This window comes from Haemorhous mexicanus, chromosome 4 (assembly GCF_027477595.1).
Source record: "Haemorhous mexicanus isolate bHaeMex1 chromosome 4, bHaeMex1.pri, whole genome shotgun sequence".
Classification (NCBI taxonomy): domain Eukaryota; kingdom Metazoa; phylum Chordata; class Aves; order Passeriformes; family Fringillidae; genus Haemorhous; species Haemorhous mexicanus.
In genome coordinates this window covers 74,056,443-74,070,864 of record NC_082344.1, presented here as the reverse complement: position 1 = coordinate 74,070,864, position 14,422 = coordinate 74,056,443, and positions in this window count along the sequence as shown.

The window sequence follows — 14,422 nt, the reverse complement described above, 5'->3', positions numbered from 1 at the left end:
CCTTGGTCAGGGTGATCCCAGCTCTGGGTTCTTCAGCACAAGAAGGTCCTGGACCTGTTAGGGAGGGTCCAGAGGAGATGCCCCAAGGGCTGGAGCCCCTCTGCTCTGGAGCCAGGCTGGGAGAGCTGGGGGTGCTCACCTGGAGAAGGGAAGGCTCATGGGGGGATTTCAGAGCCCCTTCCAGGGCCTAAAGGGGCTCCTGAGAGCTGGAGAGGGACTGGGGACAAGGGATGGAGGGACAGGACACAGGGAATGGCTTCCACTGCCAGAGGGCAGGGATGGATGGGATATTGGGAATAAATTCTTCCCTATGAGGGTAGTGAGGCCTTGGAACAGGTTTCCCAGGAAAGCTGTGGCTGCCCCAACCCTGGAAGCATCCAAGGCCAGCTTGGACAAAGTTTGGAAGGTGGGCTGGTCTGTGGAAAGTATCTCTGTCAATGGCAGGAGCTGGAACATGATGGTCTTTGAGGTGTCTTTCCACCCAAACCACTCTGGAATTCTGTGGTTCTGTATTTTTCACTGGGAAGGCTTTTAACTTTCTTAAATAGGAACTGTAAAAATGCAGTCAGTGGAAAGTTCTGTTTAAAAATCAGGCCTAAACTTGCTGTTCATCACCTGCCTAACAAAATTAAATTGCAGAGGTGTAACAGTTGTGGAGGAACCCAGCTGTGATACATGTGACTTGGACCACCATGAAGTAATATGTTAGACAGAGGGGATTCTATAGCTGTAATTAGATTTCAAGCATAAGGAGCTGCAATTTTACGAATTTCTTCCCCTTCCAAATTGTAGAAAAACTCTTTGGAGTAAAGCTGATTATCAACATACCAGTCTACAGAAATGAAAATGAATAAATTACTCGCCCAAAATGACAGAAGCCTTCACAAAAGAAATCCTATCTGTAATAGCATTGTTATTGCCATCATAATTGCTACAATAATTTTTCTTTTACAATCTCATAAGTCTGTTTCTCATATGGGCATTTAATTCAGATTCTCTTTCAATTAAATATCATTCTTATGTCTAGGCCTCAGTGGATTTCCCTAAAATCTTTTCTTTTATAAGTTAAATTCTCCCTTTATGAGCATGTAATTGATCCATGGCTATCTGTTGGGGAGGGGGATTAAAGTCTGAAGGTGTGATCTTCCTTGGCCTTCTTGTTTGGGGTTTCTGAACTTGAGCAAAGCACCACAAAAAAACAACAACAAAAATAAGCAGTACATTGGCCCTCTCATTTCTTCTTTGAGTCACTGAGTTTTGCAAAAGGCATGGACTAAATGTAAGCCTAACTCATTTTTTTTTTCCACAAACAAGGTTTCAGATCTTTAGCTGGAAGTCCTTAGAAGTGCTAATTATTTGTATTCCAGTATCTCTGTATAAATGATCCTGCTGAACAATCAAACACTGCAGCCCTTTAAATTTTTTTTTTATCTGGTTTGCTCCACTAGGATTAAAGTTATTTTAAAATACACATGAAAGACAGCAGTTATTAGCAAAAGCCTTAGAGATTCCTCTTGACAGGGAGGAGCAGAGGGTTAAAGTCAGCTATTTGGAAATGCCTGCCTAAAAAACACCCACCAGACACTCAAGTGCCTGGGTGTGTGCACCAGGGTTAGCCATCTGCATTTGTCAGCTGATAAACCCCTGCACAAACACCTGATCTATATGCATACCTCGAGGTTTGGACACACAAAAAGTGGCAAGGGCAAATCCCTGGGAACAACTGCATTTGCCTCACTTGGAAAATGTGGATCTCTCTGTTTGTTTTGAGAAAGAGCCCATCTTCCTCTTTCCCCCTGAGTGATTAATGCTGTAATGACCAAGTCAGACAGGAAGCACAGGGAAAACAGGTGAACGTTTAAAAGGGGACAAGAGAGAGAGAGAGAGAGAGAGAGAGGAGTTCCCATCAGATGATTAATCAGACAAATGGGTTATTTGGAGAGAACTGTTTGCATGCAGCTGAGTTTTCTAAGATGTAATGAAGTAATTGCATTATGAAAATAATCAGCTGCTCTGCATTCTGATCATTAGATGCTGATGATATAATTGTGGTATAATGAAAAGCAGTCTGGTGATTATTCCATAGAGAAGTTCTCTGCAGATAATATTCAAATTTACTTTATTTTGGCATCTTTTCAAAGGAGCTGGAAGTACAATATAAACAGCTGGATGGTGAGGTAATGTTGTTAGAACTTCTGAAATATGTCCCCTTTTTAAACTATAATCTTGAAAAAGTTCTTTGAGCTTATCTGCATAATGCCAACTGAACTTGTTTGTGTTTTATGGCAGCTCATTAAATAACTTTGTTCTCTATTTCCATTGGGAACCAGCAGTTGTTTTTGGTTTTTTTTTTCTTTTTGAATAATTAATTAGAAAACATCCTGAAGCCATACAGAATCAATTCTCTTATATCCTGAATTTACCACTTACTCTCTTCTTCTGATACACTGTGATAAATCCCAACATCATGCATGACAGGTGACTGACATTTGTGGCCCTTTGGCTGTGCAACAGCAGTGTGATCTTCCTCCAGATGTAATTTCACTGCTGTTTGAAAGCCAGGATGCTGGATTTTCTCAAGTTAATCATTGATCTCCAAAGCAGGCACCTGGTATCTAAATTGGGATTGCCTTCCCAATTTTTTGACACAAGTCAAGCCATTGGGCTTTGATGGGACAAACAGCTCTAAGCAGAAATCTGCTTTCTTCCTGACTATCTGCCAAGTTGTAAGGAAATTAATCTCCTGGCCAAATAGGAAATCCAAGTTATTTTGCTGCCTTGTTAAAAGTTGTGTATTTTTCTGCTATCACCACTGTATTGGAATGCACCTTGAACAGTAAAATGTAGTTTTATGCTCTGCTGGATATATTGCTTGCAGGGAAATGTCTGGGCTACAACATGGGCTAATCTTTGACTGGTAACAAGCTCTTTGTTTTCTACTCAGAGTTTCTTCATTATCCTTCCCCAGACAAATGTGTAACTGCAGCCCTGTTTGATGGGGAATAGTGGTGAGAAAGCAGAGTTGAGCATCCTGCCACTCAGTAAGACCCATTAGTTTCCCTTTGTTATAAACAAGCATTTCCAATCTCAGAATTTCCCAGCTGATTTAAATCCCCTCCCTGCCTTTCTGTCCATGATACACATGGCTGTTTTTTGAATTTGTTCTCTAATGCAAAGAGAAAAAATTGCCAATTCAGTGTGGTGTGAAGCCAGCCAAGTCTAGTAGCAGGAATGGATAGAGGGGGTGTAAAGGGAAATAGTGAGTATTGAACAGGGGATCCTGACCTCAAATATCCTCCTGCTGTATTGAAAATATGCTAAGTTCAAAGTTCTTGAGTTGAGGTTCTCTTGAGTTCTTAAAGAACTTTTTTTTTTGTAGTTACAGCCTTGCATAGCCGAGCCTGCACTGTTTGGGAGGTCACTGTGCTCTCTGGGTCAGTTTTTGCTTGTTCCACTCAGACCTGTTGTGAACCAGAGTAATCAAATGATTGTAGCTCTTAATGCACAAAACCAGCTCCATCTTCTCTTCTTCTCAGGGCTTCAAAATACATATTCACAACTTCACTACCACACCTGTGATGTGCTGAATCAAGTAAGAAGGCTGGAATAAAATGCTCTGTTTCATTTGATGATGTTTTAACAGGGGAAGTAGAAGCCCACACCTCTCATTGACTCTAATTAGAACAGCACATAATTGGCAGGGCTGAAAGTAAAGCACTAAAAAACCCCAGAGATGTTTCTTGTTGTCTCAGAAATCTAAAAGAAGGGGGGAAGAAGGCAGGACCAGAACTTGAAAGGGATCTGTAAGCTTTTGAAAGGTGCTTAGTTGCCTAATTCTAAATTGGTTTAGTAGAACTTAAGCACCTGTACCTTAAAGCTGTACATGCATATCTTTCTCTCCATGATTACTGAAGAGAATAACTCAATTTTAGACCTTTAGAGCCAGAATTCCATTTCCTGCTTTAACTACTAAGTGTCACTGCCAGGTGGAAAGAGGCAGAAAAAGCCAACAGGACAGAAAAATATTGCTGTGCTCCAGCCTTTGCGTTTCAGCCAACACAGGGAACTTCTTTAGAGTCCAAATGCACTAAAGTTGGAGTTGATATATCTTAGTGTATTGGCCTGTGGAGCTGATTGCTGACTTGCTTTTCCTGACTTTCCTGCTGCAAGGGTCTCCAAATGGCATTGTTACTCCAAAGTGCTGTAACAAGGAGTAACGACCGTGACTCCCTCCTCATTACCTCTCTTTACAGGGAGCTGGATTTGCCATGTAACTGCAAGGTAAGTTTCTCAGATGTTGCTTTTTCAGTGCTTTTTATTTTACTGCAGTAATCAAAGAGAAAAATCATTTCTTTGACATGTTATGTGAATCCAACAGAGAAACGCCTGAGGGAGACTTTGGGAATTGCTGGCTGTGTATTCTACTGGCAGCAGACAGGAAGGATGGGGATGATTCCTGCACTTTTGATGGGTTCTGCTGTCTCCAGATATTGCAGAATCATTGAGGCTGTAGAACTTCCACCTGGAACTCGTAAAAATGTTGGGGGCAAGCAGCATTTCTGTCTAAAATTTACCACATTGAAGCGCGTACTGAATTAACTTCTTTTGTTTCCTTTTTAAATGCTGCCAAGGAGAAAATCACTGGATATACCTACAGGGTGTTTTTTTCCTCACTACCACCCTCCAGTCTATCTAGGACACAAATGGAAGCTCTGGATATGTGGGTCTTGTGGGTAAAAAGAATCATTTTTTGCAGCTTTTCACTGGTGTATAAATTGATTTATTCACTAATATGAAGTAAAAGACTACTTCATCACTTTCATTGGGTATTGACATAATCTTTACATTGAACAACAGAAGGAAATCTTTGGATGTCCAAGTGACACAGTCAGATGAGTCATGGATACAAATGTGGTGGGGGAAAAGTCCTGGGAAATGTCAGAGCTGCTGACAGGATGTGATAAAGACAGGTTCTACCTCTGCCACTGATTACACCTACGAGAAGGGTCCTCAGAGAAACTATAGCAGAACATCTCTATTTTAAGTATTTAAAGACCAGAGCTCTGCTAACAGCTATGCTTGGCTATATTGTTATTACATGTACTCCTGGGGCAGCACAGCTGATAATATTAAAAATAATAGTCAAAAATACTAAAGATTCAAAACCTACACATCAGCCAAGCTATTTTCTGCTTCGTCCCGTGCCCACTGTGCTAAGCAAATCACAGGTATAGTTAAAGAAATAAATCCTACCCCTTCTTACTCCTAATTCACACAGTTTAAACATTCTACAGAGCAGGGTGTTGGTAACAGATGGATTGTTACAGTGTGTGCCATGAATACCTAGGAAGAATGGAAAGTATTTTGTATCAATATTGTGATTAGGAAGTAAAAATCCTTCAGAAGGCTCATTCCTGTGAGTAAGCAGAATAGTCTGGTGGTGTAGACTGGTGGAGTGGTGGGGAACAAGAAAATAATCCTCCCCTGTAATGGAATAACTACCTCCAACAAATCCATTTCCATAGGCAGGCAATTCTGATTTGTAAATAGCACACAAGCTAAATTAAGGGAAATATTAATAGCTCTGAGATCAAAACTTTAGAGGGGAAATTTAACACTTGGTGTGCTTTTGCAGCCAATTTAGATAAGATGTTGGGGGAAGTTTTGAATGACCTTAAATTAGGACAGTTTAAGGGAAGCCCTTGCAGTTCAGACTAATCTTTCTCATAATGCATCATCCATGTCCTTGGTCTCTGCCATAATGTTATCATTTTCTCTGGTAATTATAACCAACTTCTGTGTAGTGAGACTCCCTATCTGCAAAGCTTCATGTTCCACACCTCATTTTATGCTCTCCTGCTGAAAGCAGTTTTTCTACTGCAATTGGGTTGTCATTGCATGTCCCACCCATACTGAACATGGTGTGTTGTGGCCCATTTCCTCCTTTCCCCAGTCCTAATTGAAAAGCAACCAATTTTTACTGCTTCTAATGCACACATTACTCAGAGCTGAAACATTTTGCTGAAGGCCAACTTTTGGTCTTCACTGACCAACTTCATTGAGCCCAGAGGGCTGTGACCAGTGCCAGAGTCCAGCTGGAGGACTTTAGGTTGTGGTGTGCCCCAGGGGCCAGTGCTGGGTTTAGACCTGTTCTTATTACTCATCAGTGAGCTGGATGAAGGGACAGTGTCCTCTGAACATGTTTGCTGATGATACAGAGCTGGAAGGAGTGGCTGATCCACCTGGAGGCTGTGGGGCCATTCAGCAGGACCTTGGACAGGTTGGAGAGTTGGGTGAAGAGAGACCCAGTGAATCTCAAGAAAGGCAAATGCAGGGTCCTGCACCTGGGGAAGAATAACCCTGAGCACCAGAAATCCTTCTCTGGGAGGGTGGGCAGGCCCTGGCACAGGGTGTCCAGAGAAGCTGTGGCTGCCCCTGGATCCCTGGAAGTGCCCAAGGCCAGGTCAGACAGGGCTTGGAGCAATTTGGGCTAGTGGAAGATGTCCCTGCCCATGGCAGTGGGATTGGGAGTGGATGATCTTTAAGGTCCCTTCCAAGCCAACCATTCTAGAATTCTGTGATAGTTCAAGAACTAGGATTATGTCCAACAAACATCTGGTACTTTTTCATTTATATTACCAGTGGAATGTTATCCAAAAAGTAATTGGTGCTTGATTCCTTTGTTAGGACAAAAAAAAAAAAAAAAGTCCTGAATTTTAGCAAACTTCTGAAATTCAAATGCAAATGCAGGGTCCTGTACCTGAGGGGAACAACCCCAGGCACCAGCTCTGGGGAGAAGGACCTGGGGTTGTGGTGGACAAGAAGTGTCCATGACAAGCAGTGCCAATAAGGCCAACAGGATCCTGGGATTTATTAGAGAATTTCCAGGAGGTTAAGGGAGGTGATCCTGCCCCTCTGCTCAGCCACATTCCAGATTCCACATCTGAAGTGCTGTGTGCAATTCTGGGCTCCTCAGGACAGGAGGGACCTGGAGCTCCTGGAGATGGTCCAGTGGAGGCTACAATGATGAAGAGGGGACTGGAGCATCTCCCTTACAGTGAAAGGCTGAGGAAGCTGGGGCTGTTCAGCCCCAAGAAGAGACAGCTGAGAGGGGATTTATCTGTGCATACAAATATATTAATGGTGGGTGTCAAGAGGAAGGGGCCAAACTCTTTTTTGTGGTGCTCAGCAGCAGGACCACGGGCAGTGGGCACAAAGTGAAGCATGGGAAGTTCCACCCAAATATGAGGAAAATAATTTTTCCTGTGAGAGTGACAATACTGGAGCAGTCTGCTGGAGAGGCTGTGGAATCTTTTTCTTTGGAGCTATTCAAAACCTGCTTGAGTGGAGTGGTTGGACTGAATGATCTTAGAGGTTCCTTCCAACCCCAACCATTCTGCAATTCTCTGAAAACTGCCATTCCCATCAATGAAGCCAGGATTTGTCTGCAGCTGTTTATTTGGAAAAGCGCGCTAGGTTTGTGCTTGGAGGCTTTGCTATGTCCTTCCAAGAAGCTGATAACCTTTCCACAAATGCCCTCCCTGAAAGGAAACAATCAGCAGAATGAGAATTTAGATGAGTTGAAGCAGAAAATTAATCAACCAGGAGGCGTTAATGGATTAACTCCTTTCCAAGCAGTGTCCCTTCCAGCATCCTTCCACCTTTCCAAGGACAGGGTGAGCATGAGAAGTGTCCCCTAGCCTGGAGATGTGCCTAGCAAAGCCTGGCTCAGCTGGTCAGGGAAGCATGCCCAGTCTTCTGCACCATTTGCTGAACCAACAATCACTTAATCTCCAATTAATCAGGTCTCTTAGGCAAATGCTAAACTGACCCCTAATGCTTCTTTCTCTGACTTCTGCAACAAAGTGCTGAGAAGCCTGAGTTACTTGGGGCTTTTCTTTTTTTATTATGCATATTATTTTATTTCATATTATTTTATTATTTGATTTTTCAAAGAAGGCCAATGACTCCATTATACAAAAGAGTATCTGACTCATCCTTAAAACTATCTTTAATGTTTTTGCAAACCCCAGGATTGCTAATGTTTAAATCAACAAGAAACAAAATTAGTTCCATCACTCTTTTTATCAGGAACTCAGCAACTAGAAAAGAAAATCTCACAGTAAAATTGCTTTCCACTCCTAAATCCTGTGCTGTGTCACAATTTAAATAATTGAAAATTCCCACAAAGTCCCTCTGTTCCTCAAGGAGGTAATCTATCAGCTTTTTTCATTGTGTTTGCAGGTTAAATATTCACTAATGGTTTATTAGCACATATATTGTAGATGATCAACTTTGATTAATGTCTAAATGCTACAAAGTTTCTCATATTTAATAAATATTTTCAGTACTCCCTTATTGCTCCATCAACATAAATTACAATAACTGTCTAATAATTGTAAATCAATACAAACCCTGCAGTAAATCATTCTGAAGCAGAGTGCTGTTAAAAAGGGAAATCAACCAATGATTCAGGTTGGAAAAGCCCTCTGAGATCATGAAGTCCAACAGTTTGCCTAGCACTGCCCAGGCCACCACTAAAGCACATCCCCAAATGCCACATAGGTGGTTTTTAACCACCCCCAGGGTTGTCTCAGAGATGCCATAATTTTCCTGTTCCTTTCCCATGACAATCTAATGCAATGCCAATCTGAACTTCTCTTTCATTCCTTTTTTTATACTTTCATTGCTAATTTTTACTTTTTTTCCTCCCTGAACTCTCAATAACTGGGACAGTATATTGGTTGCATCATCTCATTTGAACAAAATTTTTTACCTTGCCCCAATTCACTGAGATTAGGAATGTGGAGCATTTGGGGTTTTTTTTTTGCTATGGGCTGAAGTTGCCAAATGTGATTCTTGAGGTCTTGTGGTTAATTTTACTTCGCCTCTGCTTACCTCCTGATTTCTCTTCTATCTAGTTATTTTACTGAACCTTGTGTATGCACTAAAACCAACCCTACTTTGTGCATAAACCTTGGAGAGAGTGAATTACAGAGCCTTGGTTTCAGCAGAGTGGGACTTCTGAGAATCACAGCATGGTTTGGGTTGGAAGAGACCTTAAAGATCATCTAATTCCAACCCCCTGACCCTGGAATAGGGGAGAGATGGGATGAAGAAAAAATAAAAGAAACAAAGGGAAAGACAGAAGCACTGTGGGTTGATTGCAGGGACAAATAACTGAACTTCTCAGGAGAAGAGGAGGCTGTAGAGAAGAAACAGGTCAGATTTGTTCAGCTACCCTCTGTAATTTGAATCAGATAATGGTTTGGGTTGGAAGGGACCTTAAAGATTATTCCACCACAGGGGCACCTTCCACGAGCCCAGGTTGCTCCAAGCCCCATCCAACCTGGCCTTGGACACTTCCAGGGCTGGGACAGCCACAGCTTTTCTTGGCAGTCTAGAGACAGAGCAATCCTGTCTAGATTTAGGTTGGAAGATGTTGCTTTCTGCTGGCTGTTCCCCTGGGTATCCTCCATGGCAATGGAGAGAGGGAAGTCTTTATTCTAAATAGCAGTTCCCAGAGTAGTTCTCTGAAGCAGGCAGGACACATCTTCCTCCACAAGTGACAAAAAAGGAGTGACTAACTTTGATTCCACACCTACCTTTTGGATGGCTGAAGTTAAGGAGGATGAATCATGCTGCTGCTGCACTGGCTTCCCTCCTCTTTACAGAACAAGGGTTTTATTGTTGCTTCTATCTTTACGCAGTCCTCGCCCCAAAATCTCTTCTTGTTTTATGGTCTTGGAAAGACCTATTTTACAGAGTCATGCTGTTGAGTTGAAATCACAGCCTGGAGTCTTGGTATGAGGAGAGCAAAACCCACTGGGTTGAACTGCAGGATATGCTATTTGGTGAGCTGCCTTTCAATAAATTTTCCTATGATTATTTTCTCTGGATTGGACAATCTGTTTAATGTTTCCTGCTCTTTCAAAGTGGGCCATTATGTCTGGGATGATTTCAGGCTCCTAATGTGAGTGTAAGTACTTCTAACAACAAAGTCTTTACTGTGCTGGAGTGAGTCACTCCCAGCCAGCAGAACTGTTTGTTAAAATTACTGCCAGTTCCTGCATTTTTTGTCAAAAATCACTTCTCACCAATTCTATTTACTAGGACTGATGTGCCCTCCCTGAACATTTCTGCTACAAAGCCTTTGCTCTAGTCTTCCACCCTCTTGATGAGCTCAACTTATAACACCCTTCACACACCCTCTTTATAGCTTGGTATCTATATTTGCTTTGCTGTGTGAAATCAGCCTATCTTATTTTTTTTTTCACTGAGCAAACCAACTATAATTTACAGGAATTAGAAAATGCTGTCAAATTCTTCCGTCTTGCTCAATAAACTAATCTGCTAATATATATATATATATATTTAGCAATATCCTATAATATTCCTACAGAGATTTGTCCCACTTGAAACTTCTAAAACCACATCCAAAATTTCAGCTGCAGCAATAGATGCAGAGACAACCCAACATACCACAGAAATGAAGATTGTAAGAGTATTTAGGTGCTGCTGCTCTCTAGGAAGTTTTCTGGATTTCTTAAAAAATATCAGGGACAACCAAAAAAAAAAAAAAAAAGAACAAGTGATGTGTGTGGGAGAATGATGGACACAAGATATTAATTCTTGGAACCTGTGAGCTGTAGTGTACAAAATGAAGCCCAGAGCCATATGTTTTAGAAGTGTTAAATAACACCAATTCTCCTTTCCAACAGGCACAAACCAGCCAGCTAGACTGGGAGATGTCACTAAATGAAAAAAAAAAAAAAAATAGAATTATCAACTATCAACTTTATTTTTCCTCAAAGGATGATACAACTTATCTCAGAAGCAACAGACATGCATAACTATGGGCTGATATTGAAGAGTTACAGGTTATAAACTCAGAAGACACCAATGTGTTCACTTAATTTGAACCTGGTGCAGTTCATGCACTTTCACAGAGCACTTCTTGCATCAAGGCTGTAACTTTTGATAACATTAGAACTCTTCCCAAAAAAATCCCCAAAGACTCAAAATGATGGGGAATCAATAAGCTGCTTTAGTGATTTGTTCCACAGAACCCCCATGGTTTCAAAATGTGTGTTTCATTTCCAAAATGATTTAAGTGATTTTGTCCATTGGCTTTTGCCATGCTTCTGTCAGCCAGATTAAAGAGCTTTCCATTATCAGAAGTCTTCTCTCCATGTTCCTACTTATAGATTAGAAGGTGACTTAACCATAATCTTTCCTCAGATAAACTAAACAAATCAATATTGTTCAGTCTTTGGCTGTAAAAAAGGCTTTCCAGACCTCTATAAATCCAAACACTCCTTTGGATTCACTACTCTGCAAGGCGTGGTTTCATATCTGAAATATCTGACATATTTTCTGCTCCTATTTGTATGATTTCCCTGGTTTTATTGAAGTTTCTGTAGCTTAAATCAGGCCACCTCACCAAAGGGTTCAGAGTGTTCTGTGAAATCAGTCTTTTATTGATACTATTTTTTATCGGTGAAAGTTCTTGTTGATAAATGATGTAGGGGTGCAGTCTGACCACTTACCCCATTTATAATCCAGATTTTATTTAGGTTTTACAGAGTTCTGATGGATCATGTTCACATTTTGTTTACAGACTCCTCTCAGAAAACCACTAAAATAGTCTTCCTCTATGATCTTAGATGTCTTTTCCAGGAAATGATTCTATAATTTATTTTTATCAGAGTTTCACATGCTGCTTCAGCTTTTCACTTCTGGATGGATTTTTGATAGACAACATTTGATGACAAAGCTTGGAAATCACTATGACTTAATTGATTGATTGATTGATTTTCTTTTAACTGAACAGTTTTGAGGGTCCTGGTCTGGCTTTAGTGGGTCAATATTTTCCTCTAAAATTGGCCAAAATAACTCACAAAGTTTACATCCTGATTGGGCAAAGTCTGCAAATACTGTGGGATATTCTCCTTATTTGCAGGTACAAGAAGTGCTGACAGTATTTGTGACAGCTTGTGGGCTTGTTTCACATCATTGCTAAAATATTTCCAAATTTACATCATATGGTGGAGTAGCCAGAGATATTTTCACGTGGCTATCCTGCAAATGTACACCAGGAAAGTCTTTTGTATCTCCAAGCCTAAAGGGGACAATGTAGGGAAGAGTCTCATTATATTGCCAAATATTTATATATATATATACTTTTAAACTTCTCATTTACATGTGTTTCAACAGTCTTACAGAAGGTGGTAGCAGCTACCCTAAGGAAAGCTTTGAGCCTCTTGCATGACTTCCTTTTCCAGGAAATACATGTCTTTTTTTTCAGCTGGAGACCTCTTTGCTCTTTAATCCTGTTATAGGTTTTACAGAGGAAGCAGTTGAATCACTCTTTTCAAGTGAAAATATGTTAAGGAATAAGAACATTTCATGTGTTGTTCATGTGTTTACGACCAGAAAGTCAAATTTAAATCAGAATCTCAGCACCATAATCTTTTAGCAAATGTTACCAGCTGTTCAGCTCCACACTTTCTTCCTTCTTGAAGTAAGTAGGAAAGTGAAAATCCATCATATCAGTCAGCTAGAGGTTCTTAGTCCCTTTACCTTGACAGATGATACATCAGAGTGCCTGTCTTTCTGGAAATTTTAGTTTTAATGGGCTGGGATCCATCTTCCTGCAGATACTAAAATAAAAATATGCATCAAGTCATTTAGATGACTTCAGCCTATATATATAGGCTCACTTTTAGATGTTCTTCTGACAAATAGGACTTAATTTTTCTTTTATGTCTATTTATTATGTCACACACAGCCTATTTTTCTTCATTGAAATGGCCAATGAAAACAGCATGGCTGCTCTGCTATTATGATATCCTTCCAAATGCTAACAAGTGTGAGATTGTAAAAAAAAAAAAGAAGTAGAGGTGTGTAATAGGCAGAAAAATTCATCTCAGTGGAATTCTGAGAAATTTGCCAAAAAATTAATGTAAGAGAGGAAAAAGAAATCATGAAAGGACAACTGGAAAAAACCACCCCACCCACCAGGGGAAATATTTTCTAAGTGTTACAGTCAATTGGATATCAGGAAAATTTCTTCTTCAGGCACATATAATTCTTTCTTACATATAAATTTAAATTACATGTGTAAAATAGAAATATATTGTTTCCTGTGTGGTATAACACCTGCTCTGCATTCTTCCCTCATAGCTGTGCCGAGCTCTGTGTGACAGAGGGTGGATGCTAAACATCCTGTTAGATGATACTGTAATAAAGATCAATATACAAATTTACTGCAATAAAGACAAGCAAATTATCCAGGGGTGAGTGTGGCTTTTGAACACTATAATCTTTGTCCACACAGCAGCAAAACAAGGTCAGACTCTGAATATCTGAAATACAGGAAATAAAACAGCCTCTTTAGTGAAGCTTTTTCCCACAGAGGTGTGGTAATGGGAAATAACAGATCACACTGTAGATTTCAAGTAGCACAAAACCACTTATGGAAATAAGGGTTTTAAACTTTTTCTCCCCTTTGGCTAATAAGAACTACTTTGAAAAGTGAGCTGAGACCTTGTGCCTCATGTGCCACCCAGGGTGGCTTAATGCCTCTGGGGCTTTTGACAGGAAAAAGGGGTGAGAAAATGAGGGAAACAAATGAGGCACGCTTATATCCATGATATTTTGTATTGGATGTATCTTCTCCTATAGAATCATTAAGGTTGGGAAAACCCTCTAAGATCATTGAGTCCAGCCCTTAACACAGCACTGCCAAGGCCACCACTGACCATGTCCCCAAGTGCCACATCCACATGGCTTTCAAATCCCTCCAGGAATGGGGACTCCAACACTGTCCTGGGCAGCTGTGCCAGGGCTGGACACCCTTTGGGTGAAGAGATTTTCCCCAATATCCAAACTAAACCTCCTGGTACAATCCCAGGCTGTTTCTCTTGTCCTGTTACTCACTGGTTTTGAGAGGAGCCCAACCCTAAATTTGAAGAAATTTGCCCCAACCAGGATGGCTCAGCTGGAGCCCCCAGTGCACCTCTCCAGCAAGGAGTGGTTTCTTGGCTTTGTGCTCACACCCCAGCACTTCTCTGCTCCAGATTTTTGATCCATTAACTCATTAGGACTCCAACCTTTCCCAGCATTCTCAAACTTTTCTGTCCATCTGTCAGTTTATCCTGGATCTCCACACTGCCCTTGGACTGCTCATCAAATGTAAAAGTATCATATTAAAATCCAAACATTTGCTACCTTATCTTTCTTTAAATCCTGATTTACAGCTCTTTTTTCTCATTTAACCTGCTCACGTTTTCCATTTCCTACTTGTTTACTTCCAACCTTTACCCTGCATTAGCAGCAACAAAAATACTAGAAATGCCTAATTACCTCATTTCATTTCTGTTAGTGTCCGTGGACTGAAATATTTTCTTGTGATAATTCA